This window comes from Ranitomeya imitator, chromosome 5, assembly GCF_032444005.1.
Source record: "Ranitomeya imitator isolate aRanImi1 chromosome 5, aRanImi1.pri, whole genome shotgun sequence".
Classification (NCBI taxonomy): domain Eukaryota; kingdom Metazoa; phylum Chordata; class Amphibia; order Anura; family Dendrobatidae; genus Ranitomeya; species Ranitomeya imitator.
Genome location: NC_091286.1, coordinates 54,211,896 through 54,236,582, shown reverse-complemented (window position 1 = coordinate 54,236,582; position 24,687 = coordinate 54,211,896). Strand labels below are relative to the sequence as shown.

Below are 24,687 nucleotides of genomic sequence, written 5' to 3'. Positions count from 1 at the left end.
CAGTGCCCAGCACCCGCTCCATACTCCCTGCAGTCAGTGCCCGGCGCCCGCTCCATACTACCCTCCAGTCTCCGCTCACACAGGGTTAATGCCAGCAGTAACGGACCGAGTTATGCGTGGGTCATGCATTCCGTAACCGCTGCTATTAACCCTATGTGTCTCCAACTTTTTACTATTGATGCTGCCTATGCAGCATCTAGAGTATCAAGATGTAATGTTAAAAATAATAAAAAAACAAAAAATATATACTCACCCTCCATAGTCCGTCGAGCAGCACGTGGCCTCCGCCATCTTCCGTTCCCAGAGATACATTGCGAAATTACCCAGAAGACTTAGCAATCTCGCGAGACCGCTAAGTCATCTGGGTAATTTCACAATGCATCCTGGGAATGGAAGATGGCGGAGGCCGCGCGCTCATCGCCTGCACAACAGCTTCACTAGATTGGATCCCAGCAGGTGAGTATATAACTATTTTTTATTTTAATTATTATTATTATTATTAACAAGGATATGGTGTCCACACTTAGCAATAATAATAAAAAGTAGCTTTTCTAAGTCAAACAAACAAACAACAATCAATCAAGCAAATCAAATCAAATCAACAGAAATCAAGTACTAGTTTTTGGATGCATTAGTATTTAGATGCATGTGTGACAAAAAGTGACACTTTTTGTGTGTTCTTTGCAGAGGTATTTTTTGCAGGCGAAGCACGATGTGTTTGTCTTTCTGTCCTTATTACTAGGGCAGACCTGACACCTATTTCTTTTAGAATCAGGTGGTCACACTGGGGTTGTGGCTGTTGTGGTTGATGTTGAGGCAGGCCTGGTTGAGGAGGATGCTGGTGATGATGCTCTTTGTGTTGCTGTGGGTGTGGATGAAGCACTTGTTGAGCTCTGAAGTTGTCGGACCAAGGCTGCAGTGGCTGGGTCTTGGGGCACTCGTTCCCTTTGGTCAATGTGCGCCTTGACAAGGGATCTTCCTAGTTCCTCAAGAAACATCCTCCGCTTGTTTTTTTTCTTTGAATTCCATCCTTGGTGAATGTGGGTCCATAACACAAATGAATTGCATGCTGACACATCAAGGATGTTGTAAAATACAACCATTGGCCATCTTCTAGTCATTCGCTGGCAAGTGTAGGTGGCAGTCAGCTTGTCCAGGTTGTCCACTCCTCCTTTGTTAGTCCAGGGCTTTTTGTAACTTCCTGATGACACAGCTGCATCTTTGTGAAGTGTGGATATCAGTACCACATTCTGTCGTTTTTGGGGGCAGTATGAAACAGCAGTGGTGTCTGTAAAAACAAACTTTGAGGAAAGTGGAGCCCTGTCCATCATCTGCAACAATTCAGCGGGCAGCTCAGGTTTGTTTTTTTCACTGTGCCCACCATGATGATTTTCCTCCTGAGAAGTTCTTGTCCAAGGTCATAGCTGGTGAAAAGTAATGTTGTGACCCTGCAGTCCAGTAGTCATATCGAGGACTACACGTTTTCCTTGTTTTTTTTCAGGGATGCCGCTTGCAGACTTGCCTGTGTAAATCTGTAGATTCCATGCATAGCTAGTTTTTACATCACAGGCTGCCCAGATTTTTATGCCGTATTTGCCTGGCTTACTTGGCATGTATTGCTGGAAGGGGCATTTTCCACGGAAAGGGAGAAAATGTTCGTCTACTGTCACCTCTGGCCCTGGGTTGAACATCAGTGGAAGGAGCTGCACCCATTTCTCCCAAACATCCCTGATGGGAGCAAGTATGTCAGATTTTGTTCTGTTGTCAAATTTGAGGACTCTTGATATCATTTGAAACTTTTGAAGTGACATTGTTGCCCGGAAAATATTCCTGCCTGTAGATGCGTCCCAGAGATCAGTGGCCTCATTGCAGAATTTGTACACTCCAGCAAGGAGAAGAACACCAATGTAGGCATCCAGGACATCATAATGAAAGTCATTCCACATGTTGCCGTGGACTTTTTTTATTTCAAGGTTTGTCATAGCAATAGTGACTTCTTTTATTGACAATGGCATAAACAGATCAAAACATGCCTTGATGTCACTTACTCTTGTCACAGTAAACCTTGTGATCCCAGGTGTCTTTTTTATGACATTTGCAGCATCTGCCCTGCCATGTACATCTGGAGGTACTGAGCTCCAACTGATCTTGCCACTTTTGGATTTGAATCTTTCAGCGGGAGCAGCTTCAGCACCAGTGACCTCCTCATCAGACTGATCAGAACTGTCTGTGTTTTCCGGTTGATACTCCACATTATCTTCCTCCTCAGAAACCTGTTCATCTGTATCAGTTTGCTGCTGTGTGTCCTCTGATTCATTATCATATAAGATATAATCCAGAATTTGGCTTACATCAAATCTTCTCCTCATTGTTGCATGTGTAAACTGGAGATGTATACTCTGCAAAGTACCAACTCTAAGCTGATTTGGCCATACATGCCTGGACATGTCCTTAAGGCCGGAGTCACACTACAGCGAGATACGTCCGAGTCTCGCAGGTTAAAAACAAGCTCTGGCATCGGCACTCCGGAGCGGAGCGTGCGGCTCCATGTATTGATATGCAGCTGCACGGCCGCTCTGGAGTGCCGGTGCCAGAGCTTGGTTTTAACCTGCGAGACTCGGCCGTATCTCGCTGTGTGTGATCCCGGCCTTACTCAAGTTGTTGGAGGCAGAGCTGGCTGTGGGCTGTTGTTTGTTTTTTGTTTATGAGTTTTGTTTATGAGTTTTGTTTATGAGTTTTGTTTGTGTTTATGAGTTCAGTTTTGGGACTTATTATTGTTTTTTTACTCTTTTATTAGACCTGGGTCGAAATTGACCCCAAAAACACAAATGTTATAATTTTAATAAGAGCATTTTACAATTTAGCAAAATAGTTTTATTTTATTGTATTTTGTTTAACAATAAGTTCCTGAAAAAGTAAAAAAATTTTGATGCAATAAACAAATGTTTGTAGAATTTGTATGCATTTCAAACCTAAAACGGGTTGGTCACGACCCTAACACTAGAGGAAGGTTAAAACCAAGCACATCATTGTTTTTCTTGTGAAATTCTCAATACATTTAATGTGTCACATGACCCTCTTCCCATTGAAAAAAATAAAGTTGGATCCAAAATGGCTGACTTCAAAATGGCCACCATGGTCAAAACCCATCTTGAAAGTTTCCCCACTCCCATATACTAATGTGCCACAAATAGGAAGTTGATATAACCAACCATTCCCATTTTATTCAGGTGTATCCATATAAATGCCCCACCCTGTAGATGAGCATCACTGTACACTGTGATAGATCTCACTGCGCACTATCAGATGTACAAGATCCTATGTCCAAAAGTTATATAATAACGTGCTAGTGCATCACGTCGTGGATACGTATGTTATAGAAGTAAATGTGCATCACTGCACATGGTGTAGTGGCTGATCTGTTTCAGAACTATGTTAGTGCATCATTTTATATGGAGTGCAAATCATACATAATATTCTTTGTTAGTCGGAAGCATAAAGTGCTAGTGCAGCATCTTATGTAGGTGCAAATTATACTCACTATTGTTAGTATATGGATTCCCACTCCTGAATGGCAACCGCCCCTGTTTAATGTGTGTGTTTAGGGTTGAGCGACCTTTACTTTTATAGGATCGGGTCGGGTTTCACGAAACCCGACTTTTTCAAAAGTCGGGTCAAGTGAAATCGGCCGATCCTATAAAAAAGTCGGGGTCGGGGTCGGCCAAAACTCGAAACCCAATGCAGTGCATTGGGTTTTCAATGGTTCCCAGGGTCTGAAGGAGCAGAAACTCTCCTTCAGGCCCTGGGATCCATATTTAAGTGTAAAATAAAGAATTAAAATAAAAAATATCGCTATACTTACCCTCTGACGCGCCCTGGTACTAACCGGGAACCTTCCTTCCTTCGAATCAGCGCTTCCAGGACCTTGTGTGACGTCGCGGTGACGTCGCGGCTTGTGATTGGTCGCGCGGCCGCCCATGTGACCGCTCGCGCGACCAATCACAAGCCGCGACGTCACCGCGAAGTCACGCAAAGTCCTGCAAGCGCTGATTCTTAGGAAGGAAGGCTGCCGGAAAGAAGCAGGGCGCGTCTGAGGGTGAGTATATTCCTATTAGGCATATACTCACCCTCGGACGCGCCCTGCTTCTTTCCGGCAGACTTCCTTCCTAAGAATCAGCGCTTGCAGGACCTTGCGTGATGTCGCGGTGACGTCGCGGCTTGTGATTGGTCGCGCGAGCGGTCACATGGGCGGCCGCACGACCAATCACAAGCCGCGACGTCACCGCGACGTCACGCAAGGTCCTGGAAGCGCTGATTCGAAGGAAGGAAGGTTCCCGGTTAGTACCAGGGCGCGTCAGAGGGTAAGTATAGCAATAGTTTTTATTTTAATTCTTTATTTTACATTAAATATGGATTCCGATACCGATTTCCGATATTGCAAACATATCGGAAATCAGGATCGGAATTCCGATACCACATTCAGAAGATCGCCGACTTCATGGCCGACCCCACACAGGGGTCGGGTCGGGTTTCATGAAACCCGACTTTGCCAAAAGTCGGCGACTTCTGAAAGTGGCCAACCCGTTTCGCTCAACCCTATGTGTTTTCCCTGTTTTGACCTTGGCTTGTTTTTTGACTTGGGCCCTCTTGGTTTTAACCCTGCTACAAGACCACTCTCTTGTCCTAGTTTGCTCTTCCTGACAGCAACCCTCCTGTGTAGAAATCCTGTGGACCACATTATAAGACCAAATCCCTGTACAAGGGTTAAAGAGTGAAGGCCATGGATTCCTCTGATATCTGTCAGACGGAGTGGCTTACATCTAGTCTGTCCAAGGCAGCCTTTTTGACACTGTGACCTTTGAAAGATGTTACAATTAGTGTTGTGCATCCCTACTCTAGTTTTTGGTAATAAGGGCACAACATATTTTATGTTTGGCTGAAAGGGATATGACAAGGATAATTTTGGTTTAAGACAGCACATTTTATTGAAGCCTCTGGGAAACCAGAAGATACCTTTTTAACACAGTGAGTACAAAATTTAATTTTCTCCTTATATCTGTGCCTCCATCATTCCAAGCTTATTGTGTTCTCACAATACAAGAACCACAGCAAAATTGATTATTTGAGGAGAAGCAAAAAAGGAAATCGGTACAAAATAAATGAAGACTTATGGCGTCCTATGCAGAATAAAGATGTTTTCAAATATTTCTAAAATATGATATTGTTGATGTTTCATAGAATTGAGCCATATATGTTATTCTTATCCTCTGCATGACTGGAGAAAAAGTAGAACTGTGCTATACTCTAAATGTCACATATAATTCCCTTTGCTGCTAGATAACGTCAGCTCTGCTGGAGAATTTATCTTTAGAATTAAAATAAAAGTTTGCTCCGTCTGGAAAATAGATATGACTTCCAGTAAATTAATGTGGTAAATGGGAAATCTTTCCAAGTAGATAGTAATACCTGGCAAATCCCATTAAAACTGGGGTATTATTACAGTTTTATAGTTATTATAGTTCTATCTATATAAAATATCAGCATATCAGATGTATATGTTCATTACTTTTCCATTTGCTTTGATATCATATTCCTTTCAAGGATTTTGTGAAAGTAAAAAAAATATATTTTATGATGCATATAAGAATATGTAACCCCAAATAGGTCATCCCGAATGAGATTCCGACAAACAGCAATGATCAGTTGTCATAGCAACTTATGGAAAGTATTAACAGTGGAACTGGATTGAAGTAGATCAATGATGTCAAAAACATCTGAAGATGCAAAAACAATGGAATTAAAAAATGAGCCTAGTGATGCAAATATCAAAACAGAAATGAAGCAATTTTGCAAATATTCCTATTTTTTACAGTATACAGCTCCTACTCAGAAAACTACTGTATGTATATCCATGCTAAGAGGCAAAAAAATTAAATATTGTAGGTAGATCCTGCAGCCCAGCAGTCATAATTATTTTTGTGTCTACACATGATTTTCTGACTACACATGATTTGTTTGTAGTCTGTTACCATGGAGAAATACGTTGCATTGGAGCATAGCAATAATAAAATATTAGTGACATTTTTGCAAAGTTTATTCATTGGATGCATTGGAGCAACAGAATATAATTAATTTTGCTGCCGCCTCAGGGAAACAACCACCGGTATTTTGGGGGAAAACTCAGTGCTGGTGTCTAAATGACACCTTATGCATGTAACTCAAAAATGAAGCCACATGAGTTTTCTTGTACTGTAAGGCTGTGTGCACACGTTGCTGATTTTTCGTGTTTTTTTTCGTGTTTTTTCATGATAAAAATACTTTAAAACCGCAAAAAAAAAAGCATACAATATGCATCCCATCACTTTGAATGAATTTTGCATTTTTTGTGAACCTGATGCGTATTTTTCCGCGAAAAAAACCCATCGCGATAAAAATGCAGCATGTTCATTAGTTTTGCAGTTTTTTGGCGGATTTCTCACTATTAAATGCATTGGGAAATGTCCGGAAAAAAACGCATCAAAAACGCACCAAAAACGCATCAAAAACGTGGCAAAAATGTGCAAAAAATGCATGCAGATTTCTTGCAGAAAATTTCAGGAATTTTCTGCAAGAATTCCTGAATGTGTGCACATAGCCTTAAACTACTTGGAGGATTTTGAGGAAATTTAAATTTTTTTAAAGCAGATGAGGGTAAAAAAAATCCACAAAAATCACCAAAAATGTCTCCAAGCTACTGTGCTATTTATAAGAGTAGTTCTCTGAGCATTTTTTTCAACTTCAGGTTTTCAAATGTCTGGTGGAAAAAAAAAGAGTGCATGTCACTTCTTTGAAGAATATGAAATCCAAATTAAGCTCTGTCAAATCAAAAGACTTAAATGTTTCCAAAACAGTTAAAAACTCTTGAAAACTGCTGCAGGAAATAGTTCAGTAAAAGAAAAATTTCTCCAAAAACTTCCCGAAAAAAGGAGCATTGCCTAAAATGGATTTCGCTTGAAAAGCTTGCCTCCAAAATCTCTGCCAGAACATAGCCTTACCATGTTTGTGTTACTTTTCTCTGGATACTGTTGCTTTCTCTAAAACTTCCAAAATGTATAGGTTTTTATTAAATTGGCACTGGTGTGTGAGATAATAAAATTAGATTAGTCCAAAGTAGCTAGCATATGACATGGACAGCTATCATTTTTATTTTATTAAAGTGCACATAGGAATTACTGCTTTGTAGAGATGACCGAATCGATTGAATGCAAATCGAAATCATGTTGGAAGCCCTACAGTATTGCAACTCACAGTGGATCGATTCTGAACAAATTTTGCAGAAAAGTTCGTCAAACTTGACAAATTTAAATTTTGAAAGATTTAATCATTTCTTCTGACACTGACTTTTTGGGGATGCAGTATTTGAATGTTAACTTTTATAGGAGAAGGTTTGAGATGCTTGGGGAATCTAATAGGCATCCAAAAATGATATGTGAATCCAAAAATGCATTTTTAGTCCAACCACATGGAAAGAGACTAAAATCTTCTTTATTGTAACATTATAAAATGAGGTGCAGAGACTACGCATTTCTAGCAGTTAACCTATTAATCATGGCACCATTTTATGATGTTACTATGTTACAATAAAAAAAGATTTTATGCTCGGATGTGGCTGGATTAGAGATCAATTTTTGGATTTTCATCGGAATGCTACACTCGAGCATATTCTGTGCCTTTTATTAAGCCTATCTACACTTAGTGAAGAAGGTACACTTTTTGCTTTTTTTGCTTTTTAGACTAAATAAATATGTGCCTTACTTTAGAGAAATTCCTAACACATTACAAAAATAAAAGTAAGTCTACATGACAGCGTATAATTTCCCGTGGAAATTAGCACTTAAACTTTGCAGTTACCCATACAGTTAGACATCCAGAAATGTTATCAGTTCATAAATTATCCCTGAAATCTGTTTTCGGAACACCAACGGTATATAACCATACACACACACTAGTAATCAAAATGTTTCAACTTTAATTGCAAATTAGATTTATTAGCTAAATTTACAATAAAAAAATAAATAAAATAGCTAAAAATAAGTAATCTAACAAGTGGTTTCTCAAAAATTCAACACATAATACAAAGAAAAGGACATTGTATCAGAAAAACATATCTCTGACCCATGTAAAAAAAAAGTTTCCTTCCTTTTAGATTAATTAAATATAAGTACATTTTCCTGCTAAAAACTATTTTTTTACCCATGCACCTTCCTAAATCTCCAAAAATGTCTATTTCCATCTACCCTGGTTTTGCCCTCTTAAATGTGGAAACCAAATTTTATAAATTTTATTTCATTTATTTTCCCCTGTGAATCACATTTTTTTCTAGTCTTTATCTTATTGTTTCTTGGATATTTTTTTTCTTTCTGAATTAGTTGTTGATACTTTCTTGATGTAATTTCAACAAGCCTATTACTCTTAGGCAGCCGTCACACTAGCAGTATTTGGTCAGTATTTTACATCAGTATTTGTAAGCCAAAACCAGGAGTGGGTGATAAATGCAGAAGTGGTGCAGATGTTTCTATTATACTTTTCCTCTAATTGTTCCACTCCTGGTTTTGGCTTACAAATACTGATGTAAAATACTGACCAAATACTTCTAGTGTGACAGCAGCCTTAGAAATATTCCATGTTGTTTCAGGTCTTCTCAATTTTCTAATAATAATGATAAGCAAATTGATTTGATACAAATTTTTGGAAAGTTGTTGGACCAGATAAAGTTGAACATGTTTATTTGTTTTCACAAAAATTGCCAAAATGTCCACCTCCACTTTATACAACAAAGAAGATTGCATGAACCAGAGAAGTCATAGATGGCCTTGGGCATGGCTATGTGGGGTTCCTCATAATACCTTACTGTCATCACATTATATGTTTTGTAGCACAGCTAATCAGGAGAGACTGTGATATCCTGTATAAAAGCAGAGGAAGGGAATGCAGCAGCCTTTTGGGGTTGAATCTGGTTAGTGAGAGGATGCCACAGATCACAGTTTAAAAAAAAGATATAGGGAGAGAAAGCCATAAAATAGTGAACAAATTGTACAGATTGTGTGTGACAGCACAGCAATAAAGAGTGACTACCATCTGTACCATAGCCATATATTTTAAGGTCACTCTGATATTACTTCGGTTGTGAAGAGAAGAGATGAGCGAACCTTTCAAGGTTTGGTTTGGATCCGTGAACATCCCAGTGTTCGCCGAAAAGCTCACCGAACGGTTCGGCAAACATATCCAAACCCCATTGACTTCAATGGGAGGCAAAACCAAACACATAGAAAACACCTTTAGAGGGTTGCAAAAAGCTACCAAAACAACCCAAATTAGGGGCAGACAGCAGGAAAAATGGCATTGATTGACCCAGAATAGAAATAGTATAATTATGCAGCATGGATGCATGGAAAAGGGCCTGGGACAGGGCTTGGATCAGCATTTCCAGCTTAAACATTGATCAGTAACAGGTGGATGAGTGACAGGTGCAGGCCTGGTGCTCTGAGAGCCCTGCCAAATTCAGGCAACACACATGAAAGAGATCCAACTTGGAGTCCAAACATCTCACCAGGAAAAGTGGCGTCAATTGACCCATAGTGGAAATTTGATAATTGCACAGCAGCAGTCAGCCATGGGCCATGCTTGAGGTATCATCAACAGCATTTACAGCATTGAAATTAAGTTTAAATTAAAATGAGGTGGGTGAGTGACTGGTGTAGGTCTGCTGTGCTGGCAGCCCTGATACCTCATGCAACAGCTCAAATTGTTTTTTTGCTCAGCCACACTCAGCAGGCACAAAAATCAGCTTGGTAGACCACTAGTGTTACGTGTCAAGATCCCATGTCTGCACAGGTGGAATCTCAAACCATCTCTGCTGCGGTCTCCCATTCTTCTCCAGCCGCAGTGAAGTCTGCTCATCGGAGACATCAGTCCCAGCATATAGCTCAGGCTGATACTGGACAACTGGTTATTGCTGCCTTTCCAGCTTCTACCATTGCAGCCAGTACTGGGCAGCGGCGAGCAGACGTGTTTGGGACTAAGTCCTGCTCTTCCCTTTCTGAGCATGCCCAGGGCAAGATCTCTAGTTGGAGATCAAGGGTCACATGCTTAGATACTGCAGCAAATCCCATTGGTCCTTTAGGAAGGTCCTGAAGGTGTTCTTCTTCTGTGGCTGACTCCCATTGGTACTTCTGGGAAGGTCTTGTTCTTGCTGCAGCTATAAAAGGTTTGCATGGCCGCACGGTCATGCGCTAGTGTACATTTGGAATCATGTATGTGTTGATGAGTGCAAGTCGTTCTTTAAAATCTCCTCCCTTGTGTATGACTGTTCGCAAAAGGTGGATGCTTGCTGTCTAGTGCCCAACTAGGCTGTCAACTTAAAGACACATGCCAGTGCGGCGCCATGCGCTTTCCTATCCCAAGTCTGGGTGGTTAGTGCTGTCCGCCAAAGCGGCACAGTATGCACTCTTGTGCTTTAAGTTATATTTTCTGTTACTTTGACACCCCAGTTGCGGTGTCGAGCGCAAGTGGTCTGATCGTACTCTAATCCTGTGTCTTGGGATAGAGTCCTGAGACTCCTTGATTGCGCTCTTGGTACCGCGGCCCTGTGATGCAACAGGGCTTGCTACCTTCACACAGGGTGAAGTTAACCCGTGTGTATCCACATTGTACCGCCATATAGTCCTTCATTACTCAGCAGCAGGTTCCATCTCTGCACGGTGGACCCCGGGCTCTGAACGCACCTTATACCATCTCTCTTATAAATTGGTGCGATCTGCTAGCCCTAACAACTAGCATTTGAAAAAATTAAGGATAGTAAGGACTCATTCCCATTTGCAATGAAATCTTTTCAATTTCTGAGCAAGCATGCTTGGGTGGTCTCTGAGTATTTTCGGTGCGCTTGGAGATTATGTTTGAGTCACCACAGCTGTATTATTTGCGGTTTCTATACAGCCTGAATACATGTGGGGATTCCTTCACAAGCAGGCAACCTCCCACATGTATTCAGGCTGTCTAGCAGCCATAAATCATGCAGCTACGGCACCTCAAACATAATATCTGAGCATTTCCAAAATACTCAGACCCCACCCGAGCATTCTCGGAAAACCTGAGTACCTAGCACACTCACGCATCACTAATTCAGACCAATGTTATTCTATCATCGTGTGTTCATCTGCATTTTTTTTCCAGCTGGGATCGGATCACGATCGGATTAGAAAATAATTGCCGCATGGTGTGATTGTAATAAAAAATCAGATCATATTCAGCAATAGAAGTCAAAGGGTGAAAGAAATAAATAGCACAGCACTCAGAGCATTGAGTTACATTCGATTTTTACACACTGATATCCATTGAAAGCAGGCAATTCATCTGCCGCTTACAGTAAAATTGCAGCATGAATCGACTGTAGAATATATACACATAGAATAGATAGGCATAAAAATGTCAGTCACAAAAATGTCAGTCACATATATAATTAGTACAGTGCTTGTGTAGCTTATTGTATATATTTTTTTACGTACTAAAATATTTTCTGAAAAAATGGCATGGGATCCCCCAATATTTTATTAGGCTGGGTTCCCATTGCGTTATGGGACCGCGTTAAACGGACAGTGTTGCACGGCGAAATTAATGCCGTGCAACGCGGCCGTTAACGCGCCCATTGAAGGCAATGGGAACGAGCTTCACTAGCGCGTGCCATGTTCGGCACGCGCTAGCGACGCGCCAGTGATTCCTGGCGTGCCGTGGACGCTGCTTGCAGCGTCCGAGGTGCACCCGCGGTCCGTTCCCCGCTCTCGCAGATCGGGGATCTGCGAGAGCGGGGACGTTACCGCGACCCCGACCGCAGCCCCATAGAAAACATTGCGTTAGCGCAATCCGCTAGCGCTAGCGCTAAACGGATTGCACTAACGCAATGTGACCCTAGCCTTAACCAGCAGAGGGAAAGCTGACAGCATGGGGCGGATGTTTATAGCCTTGGAAGGGGCTAATAGCCATAGAGCTTCCTATGCTATTAATGTCAGCTCACAAATGTATACTTAGCCTCTTCTGATTATTAAAATGGGGGAACCCCAAAAATGTATGTGGGAGTGCTCCCCTATAATTAATTACCAGCAAAGGCTAGGTATTCAGTTGAGGTCTGATTTTAATAACCTATGAAAGAGCTAAGGTTTTTGGCCCCCTCCCAGAGCAAAAAAAAGCTTTCAGCCTCCCCAGAAATGGAGCATCCATAAGATGCACCAAATCTGGCACTTAACCTTACTCTTCCCACTTGCCCTGGTGCAGTGGCAGGTGTGGTGAAAGTTATGGAAGTTGATGTCACCTTTGTATTGTCAGGTGACATCAAGCCCAGAGGTTAATAATAGAGAGGCATTTAGAAGACACCCCTCTTACCCCATGTCATAATGCATAAAAAAAACACACACCTGGAATAAAGTCCTTTAATTAAAACAATGACACAGACTCCTTTAATGAATCCGAATTAAACATTGCTCACATAATCGCTCAGTCCACTGAAGCCAAGGTCCCATGTAACAGAATTGAAATAATAAACAACAATATTCCTCACATGTTCACCGAGAAGATAAAAATCAGTTTGTCCCACAATGTGTTTGGATCTGCTACATCTAGATGACATGCTGCATTGTTGTAAGATGTGACTATACAGTCTGCCATCCAGTATAGACACTGAGCTGTGCATGCCTGCTCAGCTCAGTACCTCACGGTGAACTCCTGTCACCTCACTGACATCACCACGAGCATGAGAAAGTTCGCATGCTCACAATGCTGTCCTGGGAGTTCACAGCCAATGAACTAAGTTCAACACATTGACATCTGTGCAAGCAAAAGTTAAAAGTTATAATGGCTAAAAGTAAGTGCAAGCCTGCTGGGCTGGGAGCCCAACTGCCACACACATGAAGGAGACCAAACTTGGAATCCAAACATTTCCAAAAGTTATTGCCACACACTACGAATGTGGTATCAATTTTCCCACAGTAGAAATATTATAATGGGGCTCTGACACCCCCCTCCACTACAGGCAACCCACCAGATGAAGACCTAACTTGGAGTCTTCACATTTCAAAAAATTGTTTGTAACATCAGCAACAGTAGCAACATCAGGCAAAAGGTGTCACAGACTGCAATAACATGAGATCAATGCAGCACACAAAAAACTACACCATCGCCTAGTCTGCCCAGTCTGTGATTGGGGTGAAAACGTAATTTGTGGACTGTTTATTTTAATGAAATTTAGGCGGTCTACACTTTCAGGGGACAGCCAGATGCGCTTATCCTGCAGGACACTGCAGCGCTGATGACACATTCTGAGAAATGCTGGCTGCTGGGCATGAATAAAACTCCAAGGCATGACAGGCAAGCTCAGGCCACTCTTTCATTTTTGAAGACCAAAATGCAATAGGATCCAAACCCCCTGCTGGCATTGATATTGAGCTTGAGATGCTCCTTCACCATCCTTTCTAGTCATTCACAATGTGTCAGACTTGCACTCTGTTCTGCTCATGCACAAGCTGATCTAAAAAAATGTGTGAAACGACTCACAGAAATTGCTTCTGCCACTTACACTGCTGCTACTTCTACTAATGTTTTTGCATTGATGACTCGATGTTCCAGGGGTTGGAAGTCTATAACTGTGATACACACTGTGTGCCTCACTGCTGTCTCACCCTTAAGTTTGTCTACAAGCATGTTTCGATACTCCAGCATGCGCATGTCCCTTTCCAGGAGGGGAAGCATCTGGCAAAATTTACTCTTGTGCCATGGATCTAACAGAGTGGCAACCCAGTAGTCCACACTACAGTATTTCTAACCCTAAGAATATGGGCATAATGTTACAGATAGTGAAGCAAGAAGGCGCTCATGTGTTGGCCGCTTTCATGAGGTCCAAGTCCATGATGCGTTAATGGTGAAGTAACACTCGTCTTTGCTCTTTGGTTCAGTCTTGGTCACATCTTTTTATCACTTCTGCGAGTGCTAAATCCCCAGGCATCTTCACGCTAGATGGTGGGGACTTTCAACACTGATGTTTCCCAGGATGGCTGTGTGCAAGTGCACATAAGGCAACAACAATGAAATGTAATCACATGCGCCGTGACCTTGCGTACATGCACAGAACTGTTCTTGGCTTCATCAAAGCTGGAATTCCCAGACTGATGTGAAGATACCCAAGAATTCAGCGCATGTAGCAGTTATAAGAAAATGCAATGAGGGCCAGTTGGGTGATGGTGAGAAACAGAAGGATCAGAGAGGTGAACGGTGAAGTGTACATAAAGATTTTGGCCAACGGTGAATGTGGATTTTTGTAATATTCAAGTAGGAGTCAATTAAATCTAAATACATTTACTCCTCTCTTGTAAGCAGTAGAATGTGATTGCATGCTGTTATTGAAAAGAAATCTCTAGAATTGCCAATACCAGTGTAAGCTCTAAGCAGGATCATTTAACCTCTTAGATATAACAGTCACTATTGACTGCGGCACTCAAATAGTTGACAGTAGAAGAGGCTCCTTCTGTAATCGATTGACCCACATGATGTGAACATGTGTTGCTGATGGTTGGTATGGTAATTGTAGGCCTTCAGGTCTGCAATGAAGAAAAGCCTGTTTGGCTGTGCCAGTTCCATAGTGAAACTGAAAAAAATAGTAGATAAAAAACTAGATTTTTTTTAGGACACATCAGTTTTGTATTTTTGAGCGGTGACTGTACAATGTAACATATAATTGTTTTATTTTCATTAACGATGAGAATATTGTGGTGCTGTAATTTAAAATCAAGCACAACGGATAGACAATTAAGTGTTTTATGATTGTAGTTGTTCTAATGTTAGTATCTCGCATGAAGTTATTGGCTGCTTTGGAGCCTTTAATCAATTCTCAGGAGTGTGTTCTCGGTTGGTTCTCATGCCACATTTTAGCTGAGGTGATGAGAAAATGATTCCAAGGTAACAAATCCTATTTGTTTTTCAAAAAAAAAGCTGATGTTGCACAAAAATGTTAATCAAGGTTTTCTTTCAGCCACCTTTGTAAATGAATTAGATTTGCAACTAATACCAAAAAGGTCATTAGTCTACAAGTAGGAAAGAATGCCTCCCAGACTTGCCTCTCCTGGCATGACATAAGACTTCAGACTGTCAGATCTGCCCTTTACCGAAAGACTTGACCTACTAGAAAACAGGCAGTTCAATCAGTACATTGCAAAGGAACAATTGATGGACAGGTGTGCAAGGCTCCATGGCATTTTATTGCAATCTACATTTAAGGTTTAGATCTCATACAGTTCTAAAGATGTTACTTAAAGGAAACTTCTCATTTTTCATTTAATTTTCATCAGTTATAAATAAATGTATGTAGAAATATTGCATTTTTTATTTCTTTTAAATGTAGCTATCTTTTTATATGTTTAACAACTACCCAGGGGGGCGATCATATTATATTTATATATCCTGTAGGAAAAAGTAGAACAAGGTGAGAGCCATATTTTGCAGAATGGGGGAACAGAGTGAAGTGTTTTACAAAATGCACTCTTCTTAACTGAGTTTGTTTGGCATGGAAACTTGACAAGAGGAGAGCAAGACTGAGTGGGGCCAGTAGAATTAAAGTGTTGCCTTTTGGCCCACTTCCAACATGACCTTTATTGAACTTGGACGTGTCATTTTTCAACCATAACAACTATGACTTAAGGCAGCAGAAAGTTAGCTTTGGTCACAGGCAATCTGTCACCAGGTTTTTGCTACCTCATCTGTAGAGAAAAAGACCCCAATTCCAACAATGCATCGCTTGGTTTACTGGGTACCGCAACTGTGACACAAACAGAGATTTTAGACAGTCCCTATTGGTACACCTTGACATGATGAGATGGCTTTTATGCTTTTGTGATCCAGTTAACGTGAAGTAAGTACTCCATGTTATTCACAGATTTACTTACTGTAGGGTATATGGCCACAGTGGGAACGTGCTCTTACACTTTGCACGTATACCAGTTTATAGTCCAACTCAGTTTTTTTGTTTTTTGTTTTGCAAAGATTTTAGATGTAGCAAGTAGCAGAGCTTAGAAAGCTGTCCCTGTCCAGAACACAGTTTTCTGTGTACATTTCATATTGACAGTGAGCTGCTTATCACAAGAGGTAGCGTGGTCAGATGACTTCGCAAAAGGCAGCTAGTCTATGCAGTGATAATCTCCTGGTTATACAACATTCATTGTATGAAAACAACACAAGGGACACATCCGTGAAATACGTGTCTTAGCCCCTATCTCATGTTGCCCTCAGATTACAAAGCACAAATCTGCTGACAGATTCCCTTTAAGGAGCTTCTAATGTAAAAAGCTATACAAATTGAGCTGTGAGTGGAAAAATCAGCGGAGCCTTTGGAGATTCATGTCTGCATGATCAGGCTCCACAATATACTGTGGGCACCTTATCTATTATCTCCGAGATTAAAGTGTAAGACTACTAAGCCATTGTCATGGCTTGGTTCCAGGACTCAATCCGGTGACCTTTTGCTTTGTGGTCTGTTTCCCTCTCCACAGCCCGATTCAGCTCTGTCCAAATGCTGATGGTTCTTTTGTCCTTAATTTCCTCTTCTTGGTTTGCTTCACTTCAGGTGATTTTGATTTTCTCTTTTGGTTCTGACCTATTGTAACACACAGGTGCTTGGCTACAGCAACACAGATGCGCAGAGCAAGAGTTAACTATTATTTAATTGTTTAACTGCAATGAACTCCTTGCAGGGAGATAACAGGGGAAAAGTGATGAAATATAAACTGTATAACGGTTATTTAACTAAGACAGTCTCTTGTTATCAGATTTACTCATCGTGGCTCCGCTGTCCGTCACTCTCTGCAGGTCTGTCAGGTGATGGGGTGCCGGCGGAGGCCGATGCAGCGTCTTCAGTCATCCCCGCCCAACACAGAGTACCGCTTCTGGTGGAAGCAGGTGGTCACCAGTTTTGCCCACTGAGCCCCTAGACCATTCAACTGCAGAGTAGAAGAGTAGAGCTCTCCACAAGATTCCACTCTGCATGGGTCTCTCTAAGCAGCCGCCATCACCTCAATGGCTGCTCTGCAATGCTATGCCCGGCATGCGCTCCTCTGTGTGCCGGCCAATACCTGAACGTTCGTGCTGCTATGCTCTACCCGGCACACATCTCCCTGCAAACCTGCCGATCTGGGTAAGTCTCTCACGAGGACGCCTTGTCTCTGTGCGCTGCGGCCTATTACTCTCCTCACTACAGCTGCGGTCCGCACCCGTTTAGCGCTCTGGTGGGAAGCCCCCTTCAGTTCCCACGCAACTCCTTTTAATCTCCTTCCCCTGGCTCCGCCCCCTTCACTCAGGTTACCAGCTCACTCATTCTGCAAACTCATTCCCTCCAGCATCAGGTGTTCGGCCCCAGCAGTTCCAGACCAGGTGCTTCAGCAGCATGTGCATCATGGTCCTCTCTTCTACACCATCACATTTTGGGATGGGCTTTATATTATCACTTTTCACTGATTTTCTTTGCTAGCGATACTTTTATGTAGATGGTGTTAGGAGTTCCAGCTCTTCAAATAGGGATAAGCTTGTCTGATTAACCCCTATTGCTTTTCTGTGGTTTGACTGAGTCCTCCTTCCCAACACCCTTCCCATTCTTCAACATTTGGAGATCTGGAAGTTTTATTTTTGGTTTTCAGTTTTTTTCCCTGTCTATCCTGTCTTTTGTTTCTTACCCTGGTGTTATGTTTGCTAATGACAGGTGTTATGAAGGCAATCCAGAAACACAGTGTGCTTAGCGATCAGAGCGCACACAGTGATCTGACAAATATCCAAAAATACAAGAACGAGCTCTGAGACGTGGAAACTCTGTAGACTGCACACCTGATCCTATCCTAAACACAACTAAAAGCGGCTGTGGATTGCGCCTAACAACTACCTAGGCAACTCGGCACAGCCTAAGAAACTAGCTAGCCTGAAGATAGAAAAATAGGCCTGACTTGCCCCAGAGAAATTCCCCAAAGGAAAAGGCAGCCCCCCACATATAATGACTGTGAGTAAGATGAAAAGACAAAACGTAGGGATGAAATAGATTCAGCAAAGTGGGGCCCGATATTCTAGGACAGAGCGAGGACAGTAAAGCGAACTTTGCAGTCTACAAAAAACCCTAAAGCAAAACCACGCAAAGGGGGCAAAAAAAACCCACCGTGCCGAACTAACGGCACGGCGGTACACCCTTTGCGTCTCAGAGCTTCCAGCAAAACAAAAGACAAGCTGGACAGAAAAAAAGCAACAAAAAAGCAAAAAGCACTTAGCTATACAGAGCAGCAGGTCACAGGAACAATCAGGAGAAGCTCAGATCCAACACTGAAACATTGACAAGGAGCAAGGATAGCAGCATCAGGCGGAGTTAAGTAATGAAGCAGTTAACGAGCTCACCAGAACACCTGAGGGAGGAGCTCAGAAGCTGCAGTACCACTTGTGACCACAGGAGTGAATTCAGCCACAGAATTCACAACAGTACCCCCCCTTGGGGAGGGGTCACCGAACCCTCACCAGAGCCCCCAGGCCGACCAGGATGAGCCGCATGAAAGGCACGAACAAGATCGGAAGCATGAACATCAGAGGCAAAAACCCAGGAAATATCTTCCTGAGCATAACCCTTCCATTTAACCAGATACTGGAGTTTCCGTCTAGAAACACGAGAATCCAAAATCTTCTCCACAATATACTCCAATTCCCCCTCCACCAAAACCGGGGCAGGAGGCTCAACAGATGGAACCATAGGTGCCACGTATCTCCGCAACAACGACCTATGGAATACATTATGTATGGAAAAGGAGTCTGGGAGGGTCAAACGAAAAGACACAGGATTGAGAACCTCAGAAATCCTATACGGACCAATAAAACGAGGTTTAAATTTAGGAGAGGAAACCTTCATAGGAATATGACGAGAAGATAACCAAACCAGATCCCCAACACGAAGTCGGGGACCCACACGGCGTCTGCGATTAGCGAAAAGTTGAGCTTTCTCCTGGGACAAGATCAAATTGTCCACTACCTGAGTCCAGATCTGCTGCAACCTATCCACCACAGAATCCACACCAGGACAGTCCGAAGACTCAACCTGTCCTGAAGAGAAACGAGGACGGAACCCAGAATTGCAAAAAAATGGAGAAACCAAGGTAGCCGAGCTGGCCCGATTATTAAGGGCGAACTCAGCCAACGGCAAAAAGGACACCCAATCATCCTGGTCTGCAGAAACAAAACATCTCAGATATGTTTCCAAGGTCTGATTGGTTCGTTCGGTCTGGCCATTAGTCTGAGGATGGAAAGCCGAGGAAAAGGATAGGTCAATGCCCATCCTACCACAAAAGGCTCGCCAAAACCTTGAAACAAACTGGGAACCTCTGTCAGAAACAATATTCTCAGGAATGCCATGCAACCGAACCACATGCTGAAAGAACAAAGGTACCAAATCAGAGGAGGAAGGCAATTTAGCCAAGGGCACCAGATGGACCATTTTAGAAAAGCGATCACAGACCACCCAAATGACTGACATCTTTTGAGAAACGGGAAGGTCAGAAATGAAATCCATCGAAATATGTGTCCAAGGCCTCTTTGGGACCGGCAAGGGCAAAAGCAACCCACTGGCACGAGAACAGCAGGGCTTAGCCCTAGCACAAATCCCACAGGACTGCACAAAAGTACGTACATCCCGTGACAGAGATGGCCACCAGAAGGATCTAGCCACTAACTCTCTGGTACCAAAGATTCCAGGATGACCAGCCAACACCGAACAATGAAGTTCAGAGATAAGTTTATTAGTCCACCTATCAGGGACGAACAGTTTCTCTGCTGGACAACGATCAGGTTTATTCGCCTGAAATTTTTGCAGCACCCGCCGCAAATCAGGGGAGATGGCAGACACAATGACTCCTTCCTTGAGGATACCCGCTGGCTCAGATAAACCCGGAAAGTCGGGCACAAAACTCCTAGACAGAGCATCCGCCTTCACATTTTTAGAGCCCGGAAGGTACGAAATCACAAAGTCGAAGCGGGCAAAAAATAACGACCAACGGGCCTGTCTAGGATTCAAGCGCTTGGCAGACTCGAGATAAGTCAAGTTCTTATGATCAGTCAATACCACCACGCGATGCTTAGCTCCTTCAAGCCAATGACGCCACTCCTCGAATGCCCACTTCATGGCCAGCAACTCTCGATTGCCCACATCATAATTACGCTCAGCGGGCGAAAACTTCCTGGAAAAGAAAGCACATGGTTTCATCACTGAGCAATCAGAACCTCTCTGTGACAAAACCGCCCCTGCTCCAATCTCAGAAGCATCAACCTCGACCTGGAACGGAAGAGAAACATCTGGCTGACACAACACAGGGGCAGAACAAAAACGACGCTTCAACTCCTGAAAAGCTTCCACAGCAGCAGAAGACCAATTAACCAAATCAGCACCCTTCTTGGTCAAATCGGTCAATGGTTTGGCAATGCTAGAAAAATTACAGATGAAGCGACGATAAAAATTAGCAAAGCCCAGGAACTTTTGCAGACTTTTCAGAGATGTCGGCTGAATCCAATCCTGGATGGCTTGGACCTTAACTGGATCCATCTCGATAGTAGAAGGGGTAAAGATGAACCCCAAAAATGAAACTTTCTGCACACCGAAGAGACACTTTGATCCCTTCACAAACAAAGAGTTAGCACGCAGGACCTGAAAAACCATTCTGACCTGCTTCACATGAGACTCCCAATCATCTGAGAAGATCAAAATGTCATCCAAGTAAACAATCAGGAATTTATCCAGATACTCACGGAAGATGTCATGCATAAAAGACTGAAACACAGATGGAGCATTGGCAAGTCCGAACGGCATCACTAGATACTCAAAATGACCCTCGGGCGTATTGAATGCAGTTTTCCATTCATCTCCTTGCCTGATTCTCACCAGATTATACGCACCACGAAGATCTATCTTAGTGAACCAACTAGCCCCCTTAATCCGAGCAAACAAGTCAGATAACAATGGCAAGGGATACTGAAATTTAACAGTGATCTTATTAAGAAGGCGGTAATCAATACACGGTCTCAGAGAACCATCCTTCTTGGCTACAAAGAAGAACCCTGCTCCCAGTGGTGATGACGATGGGCGAATATGTCCCTTCTCCAGGGATTCCTTCACATAACTGCGCATAGCGGCGTGTTCGGGCACGGATAAATTAAATAATCGACCTTTAGGGAATTTACTACCAAGAATCAAATTGATAGCACAATCACAATCCCTATGCGGAGGTAGAGCATCGGACTTGGGCTCTTCAAATACATCCTGATAATCAGACAAGAACTCTGGGACCTCAGAAGGGGTGGATGACGAAATCGACAAAAATGGAACATCACCATGTACCCCCTGACAACCCCAGCTGGATACCGACATGGAATTCCAATCCAATACTGGATTATGGGTTTGTAGCCATGGCAACCCCAACACGACCACATCATGCAGATTATGCAACACCAGAAAGCGAATAACTTCCTGATGTGCAGGAGCCATGCACATGGTCAGCTGGGCCCAGTATTGAGGTTTATTCTTGGCCAAAGGTGTAGCATCAATTCCTCTCAATGGAATAGGACACCGCAAAGGCTCCAAGAAAAACCCACAACGTTTAGCATAATCCAAATCCATCAGATTCAGGGCAGCGCCCGAATCCACAAACGCCATGACAGAAAACGACGACAAAGAGCATATCAAGGTAATGGACAGAAGGAATTTGGACTGTACAGTACCAATGACGGCAGACCTAGCAGACCGCTTAGTGCGCTTAGGACAATCAGAAATAGCATGAGTGGAATCACCACAGTAGAAACACAGACCATTCAGACGTCTGTATTCCTGCCTTTCAACTCTAGTCATAGTCCTATCGCACTGCATAGGCTCAGGTTTAACCTCAGGCAGTACCGCCAAATGGTGCACAGATTTACGCTCGCGCAAGCGTCGACCGATCTGAATGGCCAAAGACAAAGACTCATTCAAACCAGCAGGCATAGGAAATCCCACCATAACATCCTTAAGAGCCTCAGAGAGACCCTTTCTGAACAAAGCTGCCAGCGCAGATTCATTCCACTGAGTGAGTACTGACCATTTCCTAAATTTCTGACAATATACTTCTATATCATCCTGACCCTGGCACAAAGCCAGCAAATTTTTCTCAGCCTGATCCACTGAATTAGGCTCCTTGTACTGTTATGTTTGCTAATGACAGGTGTTATGAAGGCAATCCAGAAACACAGTGTGCTTAGCGATCAGAGCGCACACAGTGATCTGACAAATACCCAAAAATACAAGAACGAGCTCTGAGACGTGGAAACTCTGTAGACTGCACACCTGATCCTATCCTAAACACAACTAAAAGCGGCTGTGGATTGCGCCTAACAACTACCTAGGCAACTCGGCACAGCCTAAGAAACTAGCTAGCCTGAAGATAGAAAAATAGGCCTGACTTGCCCCAGAGAAATTCCCCAAAGGAAAAGGCAGCCCCCCACATATAATGACTGTGAGTAAGATGAAAAGACAAAACGTAGGGATGAAATAGATTCAGCAAAGTGGGGCCCGATATTCTAGGACAGAGCGAGGACAGTAAAGCGAACTTTGCAGTCTACAAAAAACCCTAAAGCAAAACCACGCAAAGGGGGCAAAAAAAACCCACCGTGCCGAACTAAGGGCACGGCGGTACACCCTTTGCGTCTCAGAGCTTCCAGCAAAACAAAAGACAAGCTGGACAGAAAAAAAGCAACAAAAAAGCAAAAAGCACTTAGCTATACAGAGCAGCAGGTCACAGGAACAATCAGGAGAAGCTCAGATCCAACACTGAAACATTGACAAGGAGCAAGGATAGCAGCATCAGGCGGAGTTAAGTAATGAAGCAGTTAACGAGCTCACCAGAACACCTGAGGGAGGAGCTCAGAAGCTGCAGTACCACTTGTGACCACAGGAGTGAATTCAGCCACAGAATTCACAACACCCTGGGTTCTCATATCCCGCTACATGCTCTCCTTTTCCTCTGTAGGATTTGTGTTGTGGCCTCATCTCTGGTTCCTAATGAGGTACGAGAAATCCCTCAAACAGCCTTTTAGGGAGCCAGGTCCAAGGAGGTGTTTTTAGTTGTGGGTTTAAAGTCTTTCCTAGTCTGTACAGACAAAAATTGGGTGCAGGTACGGCATCTGTCTTTGCAAGTCTTTACCTTCTATCTTTACCTGTGTGAGTGTGTGAACACATTCATAACAACCATGTTGTGCAAGGACTAATGGGCCAAGATTGTTCAGAATCTATTATTCACTGAAAACAGTCAAAAGACTAAAACATTTTGGGGAAATTTGTAGCAAATTTTATTTTTTTTAGAATCAATTTTCTCATTTCTAATGATCATCATTGGAATAGGTCATCAACATTAGATGCCCAGAACACCCCTTTGAGGGAGCATTCTACATTATTGCTATCCCACCTCATCCAGGTCTCCGCAGTAAAATTAATACTGTCACCCACAGCTTACCATGTCCCAACTTACACAGCAAAGCTGACCAATGAGCTGCAGAAAACATGAAAATAGGCTCATGTGTGGAAACTAAAAAATATTATACATATTGACATATTAATAATATAACAAAAATAGAGAAAATATAAGTTTATAATAAAACTCTAATTAATTAATGTTATTTTCTGATGAGCCCCGTAACATGAATGTAATCAATGCAAGTATAAAATAAATAAAAATTCAAGAAATACTGTATATATTATTTTACTATCAATGAAATTATATTACAGATATTTTTTACTTTTAAAGGGGGCTTGTCACTTTGGACAATTCTATTTTTTGTCACCCATCGGGGACATATATGACCTATTAATATGGGCATACAGGTAATAGAAATGTTAAACTAGTCCTACCTGTATGCCTCATATTAATGATCTTGTTGCTGAGAAATGTTATATTATTATGTCTTTATGTTAATGATTTCTTCCAGTCTTCTGGGCATGCGGTGCCTGGAAGAAATCCCTGCCTCCTCTCCTCATTACAATACTGCTCCCTCCCATGCACGTCAGTTACAGCCCCGGAATCCCGCGCCTGCGCCCTGCACTCCCTCAGAAATAAATACCTCATCCTCCCTTCTATGAGCACTGCATTCAGGGATCTTCTGTGAATCTCATCAGATCACTCATCTCTAGTGTACATGCTTATATGGAGTGCATACATATGTATACTTATGTGTATGCATATATATATACAGTATATACATGCAGTTGTGATATCTAGTGGAATATCATACCTTATACAGAGGTGGTCAGTACCTTCTTTGGTTAGCCTGGATGTCTATTTAAGATAGTTGACATTCCATATTTGTTATATTCTTGTATCACTTTTGCTACAGTATTCTGACTAATAAGTAAATCCTTGCTAATATTTTTGTAGCCTTCAACTTTCTTGTGTAAAATTATTTTATTTTTTTCTTTTCTTGTGACATATCTCATCCATTGTGGTGCCATTGTTAACAGCATAAAATGGGAACGGCTTTTCTTTGTTGAGTAATGGCCTCTTATAGCCAACTGTCTGCTGGATATCTGTTTAATTAATATTTAAACTTACATGAGGTTGATTTCTTGTTAATTAGAATTTT

General features: G+C 42.3%; 1 pseudogene; it reads right to left on the bottom strand.

The window, feature by feature from the left end:
• Positions 1-779: 779 nt before the first annotated feature.
• Positions 780-13,728, bottom strand: LOC138637668 (piggyBac transposable element-derived protein 4-like; annotated as a pseudogene).
• Positions 13,729-24,687: the final 10,959 nt, after the last annotated feature.